At 43.6% G+C, this 13,224-nt stretch overlaps 1 protein-coding gene and 1 long non-coding RNA gene across 7 annotated transcripts in view; one reads left to right on the top strand and one right to left on the bottom strand.

Moving 5' to 3' along the window:
* RIMKLB (ribosomal modification protein rimK like family member B) overlaps window positions 1-13,224 on the top strand; it is a 96,586-nt gene that overhangs the window by 25,539 nt on the left and 57,823 nt on the right. The window lies entirely within an intron of this gene.
* LOC128346832 (uncharacterized) lies at window positions 5,788-12,648 on the bottom strand. The gene is made up of 4 exons (XR_008317232.1): window positions 11,972-12,648; window positions 10,662-10,883; window positions 6,483-6,679; window positions 5,788-5,971 (listed from the first exon to the last, which is right to left on the bottom strand). It is a non-coding gene; the product is annotated as an uncharacterized LOC128346832 (long non-coding RNA).

Raw genomic sequence — 13,224 nt, 5'->3', positions numbered from 1 at the left:
TAGAGATTCTCTTGGAGTACTGCCCATGCTGCTGCCCAACAGTCTCCCGGCCTGAGCTTGACAGAATTGATCTTGGATTTAGTGTTGAGAATGGCCAAGATGTTGACCCTGGGTGACATCTGTTTCCATGTGAAGACCATGGTTTCGGGGTGGCCCATGAATTCATAGCCACCATGACGTGTTTAGACAGCTCTATGGTTATCACATGGAAGGACATTCTCTTGATTTGGTTTTTATGATTGGCCAGGAAGATGATAGGGAAAGTGGGGGCTTTAGCATCTATCCCATTGTCATGGTCAGATCACATTCTGCTGAAGCTAGTGCTCTTGGGTTCTCTTTCCCTCTATGAGGGTGAAGACCTATTAAGATGGTCTGCTCCCACAGACTGATGGAATCTGATCAATTCCTAAGGGTTCTTGAGGAGTTTCCTGTGGATATGGCAGGCACTACTGTTGAAGCCCTTGTCTCCCTATGGAATAGGGAGATACCCTGGGCAGTTGACATGATTGCTCCTTAGCATCCCTCCAAAGTAGTGTGATACCTTGTTATACTGTGGGTCTGAGGGCGATGAAGCAAATGGTAAGACTGGAATGCAGATGGAGGAAGACTTGTGTACAGAATACAGACTAGAGCTCATTATTGAGCCTATTCTGTGGCAGTCATGGTGAAGAATTTCTTCACCAGTGCTTGCTTGCTGAACTGCCCTGAAGAACTGTTGGGTTCATGGCCTTTTGTAAGTTGGCCAAATGATAGAGCTAATTAAATCACTGACTCCCTTCTGCAATCAGTTTGCTGTGCACTTTAAAGATAAAGTCACTCAGATCTTTCAGGGCCTGGATCCCATGGCTGATTCAAATCAGATTACACAGGTCTTAGCCTTGTATAACCCATCTTGGGCCAATTCACATGAACAATGGCCACTGTGCTTGATAAAGTAGGAACTAGTGAGAATGCACCTCCTCAGCTTCACTGATGGACATGCTAATGTGGTGTTGGCATGTCTTCTAAATTGCCCCTCTATGTATGCTACAAAACTTTGTTTAAACATGCCAGGACCCTGCATGTAGTGGCCACTGTTCATCTTAACCTGACCTTTAAGTAGATGGCATCTCAGTAAACCGATGTGGGAACTGGGATTTTAAGATCTGAACTGGGATTTCAAGGAACAGAGTGTACAGTGAGAAATCATTTTGGAGAGGGAAGAAATGTTTTAAAGAAGCCAAAGAAAGAAGGAAACTGTTACGTTTTTAGTAGTCTAAGAATCGACTAAGTTGTGAGTTGTGGCTTAAGACAATGTCTGATCACCATTCAGTTTTTCAATAATTAATTTACAAGAAGATTACATAGGAAGTTGCCATATACTGAGTCAGGTCATTGTTTTGACTAACTCAGTATCGTCTACACCAGGCCTGCTCAACTTTAGCCCTCCTGCAGATGTTGGCCTACAACTTGCATAATTGGCGACTGTGGCTATTGGCCACTGTTGCTGGGGATTATGCGAGTTGTAGTCCAAAAACAGCTGGAGCCCCCAAATTGAGTAGGACTGCATAGTCCAGCAGTGGCTTCTCCAAGGTTACAGACAGGAGTCTCTCTCAGCCCTATCTTGGAGATGCCAGGGAGGGAACTTGGCAAGTATGCAGGTGCTCTTCCCAGAGCATGAAGAGCATGCAGGTGCTCTTCCTAGAGCAGCCCCATCCCCTAAGGGGGATATCTTAGAGTGCTCACGCATGGTCTCCCATCCAAATGCAATAATTACAATTGGATGGTCTCCCACCCAAATGCAAACCAGGGTGGACCCTGCTTAGCAAAGGGCGATCGGAGCGCTGCTCTCTTCAGGCGATCGGAGCGCTGCTCTCTTCAGTTCCTTTCCGACCGCCGACTAGTACGGACACCTTGGAAGGGTCTTCTGCTTGGTTTGGGTTTGCCATCTCAGCCATTCGGATAAGTGAGAGAAACTGTTTATATTGTTGAGAAAGGATTGTTGTGTTTTCTTGTTTGTTCATGCTTGCTGCCACAAGACCAGCTCTCCTCCCAAGATTATGGGTTCTTTCTATCTATCTATGAACTTATGTCCATTCTATGTCTCTGAATACAATTATTGATGTGACTGTTGACGAAGAATTAAGAACCCAGGCACCTGACACCCACCCAGAAAGGGACAATTGATAAGGGCTTCTAGAAAAGCATTACCCTCACTGCTGTCACATTCCCTAGGGGCTGCTCCTGCTGGGGAAGCAACACTCAGCCCAGCTGGCTTCCAGCATGGTTGGCCTCCACAATCCCTCTCAACCAACATGCACGTGCTCTACTCCTGCTCTAAAGCTGCAGCAGTAAATACCTTCTGCCTGCTGCTCTTCCTTCTAGCATAGAATCCTCCTTGACAGCATCAAGCAGCAGCTGTGTCATTCTCACAATCTGGCTGCTTCTTGCAATACTGCTTCATGCAAAAAGGGGAAGGGGCCGGTTTGCCTACATGATAAAGCTGGAGGAGGAGGAGGAAGGCATCCCCACATGGATCCAAGCAGGAAGAGCGGTATGACAGTGGAGAGGAGAAGGTGTGGCAACAGGCTCTGGCCGAAGAGGAATTGCTGTGAAGCAGTGATTGAGCTGGTGTTCCCTAGGCACTGTGGTGAAAATTTTATGTGCAGTGGTGAGGGGCATCCAGGGTTGTCAGGCCCTGTGCAAAGTGCTTTTTGCGGATCATAACTGCTATTTATTTAATAATTTATTATGCTGATTTCCCATAATATAAAGATATAAAATATGATGATTCCGCATATAGAACTTCTAGTTACTCATTAGTTATTGCAAGATATTGAAAATAAAATTTATATCAGGAGAAATGTTTTTTTTCTCCAATCATCAATGAAAAGCAAGTCTCTAATTTTCATATAGCTTGTCATGGTATTACATATTCAAAAACTTTCTCTTCCCAATCTGTGTTGTGGTATTTTTCATCTCCAAAATTTTTCTTGACACAGAATCAGCTGCCATTATATGTAACAGTATTGTAAATTATCTTGGAATATTGTTAACATAACTTAAAACAATAAAGGATGTAACTTTAAAAAAATTAATAGATCCTTGGTGTGATCCCAGTGTATTCACACGACTGGGATACGCACCTGTGCAGGAGACCAATCGGGAAGATTCTAAAGCTATGTGCGGTGCTCCCAACTCTGTCCACAGCGCACATGCACCTGTCGACATAGGCGATCGGAGCGCTGCTCTCTTCAGTTCCTTTCCGACCGCCGACTAGTACGGACACCTTGGAAGGGTCTTCTGCTTGGTTTGGGTTTGCCATCTCAGCCGTTCGGATAAGTGAGAGAAACTGTTTATATTGTTGAGAAAGGATTGTTGTGTTTTCTTGTTTGACAGAAAGAAAAGTAAGTTTAAGAGGTGTGGGAAGTGTAATACCACTTCCTGCTTTTCAGATCGCCATTCTCTGTGTCTCCTCTGTTTAGGAGAGGAACACAATACTGAAAACTGTAAGATTTGTCAAGAATTTTTCCAAACAAACATGGAAAACTAGACTCTTATCTTGATTGTCGATATGGCCAAGTCCTTAGGCCTCAGTCTTACACAAGTTACTGAAATACTGAAGACCCTGTTTATACGTTTTTGCAGACTGCTAAAACATCCCAACCTACTGCCTTGCCTATGTTGCCAGTACTGCTCAAGGCTTCAAAACAGGCTTGGAAGAAGCCCTCCACTACAGCCCCCACGTCCAGGTGGCTTGAGAATATGTATAAGGTCCAAGAGGAAGGTTGTGAATACTCTAAAACACCCACAACCTAATACGTTAGTGGTTAATTACTCATCCTCTTCCCGGTCGGGTAGATAACATGCGACCCCCCGATTGACAAAGAGGGTCGTAAATTGCGCAACTATTGCGCATACTGCAAACGGTCCTGAATTCCCTCCGGTGGTGGTCCCTTTGGGGAAGCCTGAACGTTGGCATCCCTTTCCAGTCATGCTTTCCCCAAATAATTGTGACTTCAGATGTTTCCAAGGAAGGGTGGAGAGCTCACTGCCTCACCTGCAAGGTAAACGCACCATAGACCATCACCCAGCAAAAACTTGACATAAATGTTCTGGAATTTTTGGCATGCTTCCTAGGCTTGAAGGCTGATATTACGACAAAGTAATGCAGTTTTGTAATGGACAACATGACAGCCATCACTTATGTGAACAATCGGTGGGGAGGACTGTCTTTCGTCCCCGAGCAGCTTGGCATTGAAACTCTGGGATTGGTGCATTCTACATGGGATTCACTCCGTTGCGATTCACATCAAAGGGATCAACAATGTGGAGGCGACTCGCTGAATCACACTCTACAACACTCGGACAAATGGAGTGTGCCCATGACCTATCTGTTGCCAATATTCTACACTTGGGGATTTCCAAGTGTAATCCCCAAGTTTCACATCAGAAGAGAATGTAAGATGCGATCTGTTCCGTTAAAGAGTGGGTGTGGGTGCCAACTCCATGGGAGATGCCTTTCTTATTCCATGGAATGAGACCCTGTATTATTCATTCATTCATTCATTCATTTATTTATTTTTACATTTCTATACTGCCTTTCGTTAAAAGAAAACCCCAAGGTGGTTTACAAAAATTAAAACATACAATAAAAGCAGTAAAAACATCAAGCAATAAAAACATCAAGATAAAAACATATAAACAAGCATAAAAACATGACAACAGATAACAGATAAAAACACAGAGAAGCCGCAGTAAAAACGATCATGTAAAAGCCTGGGTAAAAAGCCAAGTCTTTAAAAGCTTTCTAAAAGCCGTGATGGAGTCTGAGGAACGAATGGCCACCGGGAGAGCATTCCAGAGTCTAGGGGCAGCAACAGAGAAGGCCCTGTCCGAGTGCACGAAAGCCGGGCCTCCCTCATTGTCGGCACCCAGAGCAGGCCCCCCTCAGATGTCCTTGTCAAGCGGGCAGCAACCCTTGGGAGCAGGCGGTCCCTCAAATACCCCGGGCCCAAACCGTTTACATTCCTCCCCCCTCGTTCCCCCTGATTCCAGGAGTCCTCAACAGGATAATTCATCAGGGAACTGACTGCATCCTGCTTACTCCGGATTGGCCACGACAGGTGTGGTATCCTACTGTGTTGAGACTGTCCAAGGACATATATCGCCCCTTGCCAGCTGTTTCGGACCTTCTGTCCGTGCATCATGGCCAGGTGTTACATCCAGATATCAACATGCGGAAACTCACTGCATGGAGGATCAAGCCCCTGAGCCCAGTGCTCACTTACTAGAAGAGATACTCTTTAATGAGAAGAAACCTTCCACACGAAAGACATATTCAGCCAAATGGAAACGCTTTACATTATATCCGGAAGCGCATTCTTTCTCGTTCTCAGGGGCTACTGTTTTGCAGATCTTGCAATATCTCTCCAACCTGAAGCTGGCGGGTCTCTCTAATGCCTTTATTAGGATCCACCTTGCTGCCATCTCCAGCTGTCATGGAGGAATAAATGCCTCTACTGTTTCCTCCTATCCTTGCTCCAGAAAGTTTCTTAAGGACTTGGAGAAATTGTACCTGCAAGTGAGAGCTCTGGCGCCACAGTGGTCTCTTTCTCTAGTTCTCACAAGTCTCATGGGCACTCTGTTTGAGCCTATGGCTACTGTACCCCTAAGGTTCTTGTCTATTAAGATGGCTTTTCTCATAGCTCTAACCTCAGCCAGGAGTTTGGGGGAGCTGTGTGCCTTAAGATCTGCTTCTCCCTTATGTCAGGTTTCACAAAGACAAAGTAGTCATGTGTATGGACATATATTTTATTCCAAAGGTGAACACGAGTTTCCCCATCCTCCAGGATGTGGTTCTGCTGGCTTTTTTCCACAACCCACAATCTGACTTAGAGCAGTCCCTGCACACATTGGATGTACGCTGGGCATTAGCCTTTTACTTTGATAGGTCTCGTCCCTTTCGTAAAGATGACAGACTTTCTGTTTCCTATAGGGAGGACAAGAAGGGCATGTGAATAACTCACCAGCGGTTGTCACGTTGGATTGTCTAGGCCATATTTGAGGCGTACAAGTCTCAAGACAAAGACCCACCTAAGGGTATTAGGGCCCACTCTAGAAGAGCGGTGTCTTCCTCAGCCACTAATTTATCAGGAGTCTCCGTGACTGAGATTTGGAAGGCTGCGACTTGGTCTTTAGACCACCCCTTCATTAAACATTACGCGCTAGACCTGAGGTCCTCTAAAGATGCACATTTTGGTAGGGGTGTGTTGAAGCAGGTTCTATCCTGACAGCGCACAAGGTGAGTCCAAGATGCCCTCCTCCTGGGGGAGCTTGCTAATGGCCCAGTGGTGTGAATATACTGGGATCACGTCAAGGATAAACAGGTTGCTTACCTGTAACTTAATATTCTCGAGTGATCCTAGTTATTCACACATCCCACCCGGTCTGCCCTCCTTCTTGGAGGTTGTGTGCTGGGCAACATCTATGTTTTCACTAACCTGTTCTCTCACCTCTCCAGTTCCACTTATGATAGTTGCTGACATCTGGCGGTCCAGGAACAGAGGAGAACGATTCTCTGACCGCCTATGTCAATGGACTCATGCATGCCGTGGGTGGAGTTGGGAGTGCCACACATTGCTTTAGAATCTTCCCGATTGGTTTCCTGCGCAGGCATGTATCCCAGTGGTGAGAATATCTAGGGTCACTTAAGGATCATAAGTTACAGGTAAGCAACCTGCTTTTCTCCCTCTAGAGTCTGCCTGATTTCTAACAATATTCCTTTGCTAAAGGGTGCTTCCACTAAATATGGAAACATGTCCCTTGTAGATTACATAAGTCCAATATTTATTATCTAAAACTGAATAAATTTTACTAAGTCCTTCAGGAGTCATGCATTTTTCTGACCATTTTCTTACAATTTTCTTTTTCTGACCATTTTCCTACAACTTACAAAGAGCACAGACAAGAAAAGTATTAGCTTTGATCCATGTTATATTGCCATATGTAAAAAGGAATATTTTTGCTCCATTCTTAATCTGTGCTTAAAAGACAACTTCTAAATTTCAGACAACATATGCATTCTACTGTCATTCAAGACAGAGCCAGCGTGGTGTAGTGGTTAGAGTGCTGGACTAGGATCGGGGAGACCAGAGTTCAGATCCCCATTCAGCTATGATACTTGCTGGGTGACTCTGGGCCAGTCACTTCTCTCTCAGCCTAACCTACTTCACAGGGTTGTTGTGAGGAGAAACGTAAGTATGTAGTACACCGCTCTGGGCTCCTTGGAGGAAGAGCGGGATATAAAATGTAAAAATAAATAAATAAATTCATAAATGGCATCTCAAAAGTTTATAACTCTTATACAACTCAAGAGGTATACACAACTCTTACACACCTCAAACTCTTCAACTACAACTCTTCACTGTACTGTATATTTCTAAACTATTCACATGTCTGTAAATACTCAACCATGGGATATAAATTTCATCTACATTTGAGTTCTTAAAAAATGTTCTCCCACAAATATCACTAGGCATTCTGAATCTTATTCCAAATTTGGAACATATTTGGAGTAATTTAATTACTTAATTCCTGTTGTTAATCAACTGCTGTAGTATGTGACTTTTCTGTATTTATTCTATTTATCTTTATTACACTGAACATCAGGCTATCATATTCACAATATTTTTTCTGTTCCCTGTTAAACCATAAGAAATCACCTATGTTAATTTTACTAAAGCACTGTTCAGTTTTGTAATGTAGTTGTGTAACAAGGTAGTCATTCTGTTCAATTATCCAAATCAAGTAATTGGCATGTTACATAGTAATTTCAAGGTCTGATAGTTTTAAATACCTGTTTTTATGTCTTACATTACTTTTTGTCATATTTTTATTTATTTATTTTTATTTATTTAATACATTTATATACCGCCCCCAACCAAAGTCTCAATATGCTTTCTTTTTTCTTCAGGAATAAATATCTTCCTTTTCTTTAGATCTTTCTCTAGTGATATTGGTAAAACTTGAAAGAGAAAATTAATTTATGGCAAAAACATACTAATAGCTAATAGTTTAAAAAAAGAAGATGAAGATGGTAAAGGTAATGGTGAAGGTAAAGTGTGCTGTCGAGTCATTGTCAACTCGTGGCAACCACAGAGCCCTGTGGTTGTCTTTGGTAGAATACAGGAGGGGTTTACCATTGCCATCTCTCGCGCAGTATGAGATGATGCTTTTCAGCATCTTTCTATATTGCTGCTGTCCGATATAGGTGTTTCCCATAGTCTGGGAAACATACCAGTGGGGATTCGAACCAGCAACCTCTGGCTTTGCTAATCAAGTCATTTCCACGCCTATACCTAATCTATTAGATTAATAATAAATATAAATCTAAGGTATTTTAGATGTTCTGTCTGGTCTGAGTGGTTTTAGGAAGCTGTCCTATGCCATTGGTCCATCTAGCTCAGGTTTCAGGCAGGAGTCTTTCTTAGCCCTACGTGGAGATGCCAGGGATTGAACCTGAGACCTTCTGCATGCAAAGTGGATACTCTACCTCTGAGTAGCATTTCCTAATGTCTTTAACTGCATTTATCTAATATCTTTAGCTTCAGGAAATGGTGATCTGGTAACTGATGACTATATCTTGTAGACAAATGGGGAGGGCTGTTTGTGTTCATTTTTCAAGATGGCAGGTTCAGCCTCTTCCTTGTTTACTCAAGTGGAACTGTCTTTAGTTTTGGACTCTTGCTGCTGGAAATAGCATCTTATCACTATGGTGCACTTCAGCAGCAGTGATTCAAATTATACATTTTGGCAATTGCCTCTTTCTGCACTGTATTTTTAAACTTACTTCAGAGGGAAGCTTTTTGGAAGTGCTCTTGATGGTGTTAACTTTAGATTCATACTATAAATGCAGGCTATCAGAAGTTACCAGTTTAACAATGAGGAATTTCCTAACTGCAAAGAGAGATCTTTATTATGGTCAATGACTAGACTTAGTTACATTGCAATACAAACTAAATGCAAAGAAGCATGTTGCAAGTGATTTTGCAGTTGCCTTTCAATTTAATATTGTGCAAACATTCACATGCTTTGTGGTATATTATAATTTTATTTTAAAGTGCTGGTCAAAAGATCAACCAGAGTCTGTTACTAACTGCTAACCACACAAACAAATGCAAAGGGTATTGTATGTTACACCGTAAACACTATTGAAGACAGAGGGATGATTTTCTATGACTTGGCATGCAAGGTTAAGAATGGTCTTTAATGTTAATGTAGTTGTAGATTTAGAATACAGTAGCCACTCCAGCAATACTAAATCACCTGCCTATCAAGTTAGAGTAGGCTTTTAGTCCATGACAAAGATAATAGCCTTCTTGCCATGTGTAATATCTGGGTTTGGTCTGTATAGTACTTGAGAACATGCTCTGAAATTGTGTTCATCTCTCACTGTAGCAACAAATGCTTATAAAGAAAAGTCAGTTGCAGTGCTTGCTTGCAGCTAATGTAATGCACTGGCTTCTTCCTGTGAAATGACTGCCTTCTAACAGTTTTCCTGTGAACTTATGAGGTCACAGTGTGTGAACTTGATTTTATTGATTGATTGTTAAATTTATATACCGCTTTTCATTAAAAACAATCCCAAGGCGGTTTACAAAAGTTATAAAACATACAGTACATACATACATTCCCTCAAGAGATGCAAATGAAGGACTGAAATCCCAAATAGGTGATTGCACAGCAGTGCCAGATCATCATTGGTCAAAAAAGTGTCGTAAAAAGGTCGAATCAGAAGTCTGCGTTAAAAGCCCAATCCATAAAAGACCTGATGAGAAGGGTGTTGGGCCACAGGTGTATAAAAAGGGGCTGACTTTTGGCCAGGTAGTTGATGCATCCGGAAAAAAGTCAGCACAGAAGGCAGAGGGTCAGGACTTAGACTTAGGTTTCTGCCTTCTCTAAATGTGCAGGTATCTATGTGGACAGGGCATTGCAAGCTACAAGTAATAGGTTGCTAAGGTCACTGTTACAAAGTGAGCTCTGAAATGTATTTGGAGTTAGAAGAGGACAGAGATAATTTATTTTCTTGAGATGCAGAAGTGACATGAGAGCCCAGTTCCATTTGGAATTAAGGGTGAGCATGAACCACGGTTTGAGCACTGGTTTGCCTCTGTAGGAAGGGGAGTGGAAGCTTTTAAGAAAGAGGAGAGCAGGTCCTTACCTCATGCAGTTTCCCTTTCCCATGCAGTAGGGGCAGTGCTCATTCCACGTACCACCTTGTGGTGCCAGCACACACATGACATGTGCGGGTGCCATTTGCATGGTCAGTTAAAAGCCCAATCCATAAAAGACCTGATGAGAAGGGTTTTGGGCCACAGGTGTATAAAAAGGGGCTGACTTTTGTGTGGTGTTGCTGACCACACAAATCATGCTTGTACATGTGTGGATGCCGTGTGTGCTGGTGCTGCGTGGGGGTACTTGGGACAAGTGCTGCCCCAGCAGGAAGCTGCATGGTGCGGCAGAGAGCAGGTAAGAACCTGCTCTTCTCTTTAAAAAATTAAAAAGAGCTCCCGCTACCCTCCCTGCTGCACTGAATCAATGTTTGAACCGTGGTTGGTGCACACCCTTATTTGGGATAGCAGCTCTTCTTGGTTACTGGCAGAATTAGCTTGGAAGGATACCATAGGAAGGATGGGCTTCCCAGACTGGCCCTGCATGCATTATTGGAGCTCATAGTCAAGCTCATCAAAACAGTACCACATGCTTTTAAAAAGAGAAAATTTGAGTTTAGCCTTCTACCAGGAGACTGTCTAGGTGGCCTTCAGCAAATTATTTCTCAGCCTAGCCTCTCGAGGAATTAGAAGGATAATATAAGGATGCCTCATGTACAGTTTCTGGCAGCCCTGTGAGGAAGACAGGATAGAAATATAAGCAACCCCAAAATAATAGTGTTTGGCTAACAAAGCTCTGGTGTAGTTAGCACTGTGCATGCACTTCAGGAAGGGATAATTTTGTCAATTCCCTTTCCATCTGAAGCAGATTGGCTCCTGAAGATATGTCCCTGAAAATATGCCGGGGTCACATATGTCATGGACATTTTTTTTTTGAGGAGTTCTCTAGGGGTGTGCATGGAACCACCAACTGCGGTTGGGGGGTGGGGGGTACCTTTAAGAGCGGCGGGAGGGTTTACTTACCCCTCCCGCCGCTTTCCCGATCTGGCGCCGTAATTCCAAGTGTAATTGGGGCGGCAGGATACCTCCCTACCGCCCCTTCTCCGACGTTGCTGGGAAAACTCCCAGCAATCCTTTGTGCGGCACGCACCTCTGTGACGTGCACGTGCGGCGCGCAAAGGACTGCTGGGAGTTTTCCCAGCAACGTCAGAGAAGGGGTGGCAGGGAGGTATCCTGCCGCCCCAATTACACTTGGAATTACGGCGCCAGATCGGGAAAGCGGCAGGAGGGGTAAGTAAACCCTCCTGCCGCTCTTAAAGGTACCCCCCCCCGCAACCGGACCGGACTGCCCAGGCCCAGACCGGTCTGGAGGCTATTTCATTGGCCTCCGGACCGGTCCGGGCCCATCCCTAGAGTTCTCTTCAGAGGGAAGGGGAGATGGAAAGTCATTCCTTCCCTGAATTGCATGCACCCCATCAGCTGCACCAGTACTTCATTAGTCTGCATGTCAGCCAGTATCTTTTTCTTTTCCAAAAGTGGAAACGACAGAGGCTACAATGACTCAAATACCGCTCCCTAAAGGTGTCAGCCATGTTTCTGACACTATAAGAGCTGGATATTGCCATTCAAGACTAAATGTTTTTGGATGCCTCCTATTTATCCCTCTTTTGCCAGGGATACATTTCAGAGAGTGCCCTTGTGGTGGATAGGGAGGGAGGAATTTATAAATGCAAGAAAGTGGGCTGTATTGTTTGAATACCAATGTATTCACAACTTCCTCATTCTTTAAGAGAAGAAGAATGGAACATGCAAACACTTACTTTGATTTCTGACTTCAAATGGAAACATTTTCAGCACTTGGTACCTAAGTGACATTGATCAGAGTGACCATCATATCAGTTGGTAAAGGAGATTGTATAACAGTTACTTTGGGATGTACTCCTTGGGAATGAAGGCAGTTTTCAAATGAGGTCTGTATTCAAACACCAGAAGAATACGATTGTGATCAATATCTGCTGATTTCAGGGCAAGGTATTGGGGAGCCCAGCTGAACCTGTACCCATACACTGGTTCAGAAGGTCGCCCCCCCCCTCCCTGCAATGAACCAGAACTGAATGCAAGCCTATAATCTCTTCATTGATGTGAAGGAATGGCCCCTTTCCACTCTGTTTTAGGGTTTGTAATTTTTGTTCTTTTTCCAGGCTCTGCAAGGATTAAATATAACAACCTCTTACAGCCTTGTCTGAGATAAAAAATATTGTCAGCTGCAGAGTTTTGGAGGGAAAGTTATAAAGGGTTGCTATTGGTTGCATCTGGGAGGAGATAGAAGGTTCTGGCTGCCTGAGGGAAGAAACTCCCTGATTGGTCAATGTATCCCTTTGGAACAGAATACAAGGGAGAGTGTAACAGCCAGGGTGAGCCATAAGGCTGATAGACTAGCAATAACTGGGCAATAACTGCTAGGGAATGTAGCAGTGAGGGAGCTGAACCTACTCTAACCTGCTAGGCTTTAGCACAGAAGGCTAGCAAGTTTGCATATTTGTATATTTTGTACTCTTGCCAACCTAATCTTTCATCTACTGTTCCTGTACTGTGTGTTGCATTTTTGAAACCTTTTACCACAAGTAAACCTGTTCTTGTTTTTACTATATTTTATTGGTGTGTTTGTCAGTTATTTTAGTCCCACCTCACGCCTACCTGCCCTCTTTACCACACTACTAAGTTTTGGCCTTGTTTTTCAGTGACACAGGATTCAGTGACTGAAAGCCTACGCAGTCACACAGGTTTAAAAGTATTTTTGGTAGCAGAGGATGGTTAGACTGAGGGCCAGCTGCGACCAAGCCAGCTGCGACCAGTTGCCTTGAACTTGAACCCCCAAATGGCAATTGGTTCAATAACCAGGAACTCAGGGGTTTCTTTGGAGGAGTGGTGAGGGTTCCTCTCTGCTCCAGCTATATTTAGAAAAATTATACTTGCTGGTGTAATTTAGAGAAATTATACCAGTGAGCTAGCTGAAAGGGGCAGCAGAAGGAGAGACTGATAGGCAGGGTCAAGGATGGTAGTCTTCTTGGTG

Source organism: Hemicordylus capensis, chromosome 2 (assembly GCF_027244095.1).
Source record: "Hemicordylus capensis ecotype Gifberg chromosome 2, rHemCap1.1.pri, whole genome shotgun sequence".
NCBI classification, from domain to species: domain Eukaryota; kingdom Metazoa; phylum Chordata; class Lepidosauria; order Squamata; family Cordylidae; genus Hemicordylus; species Hemicordylus capensis.
Note: the sequence above shows the minus strand (reverse complement) of the source record. Positions and strands in the feature narration are given on the sequence as shown.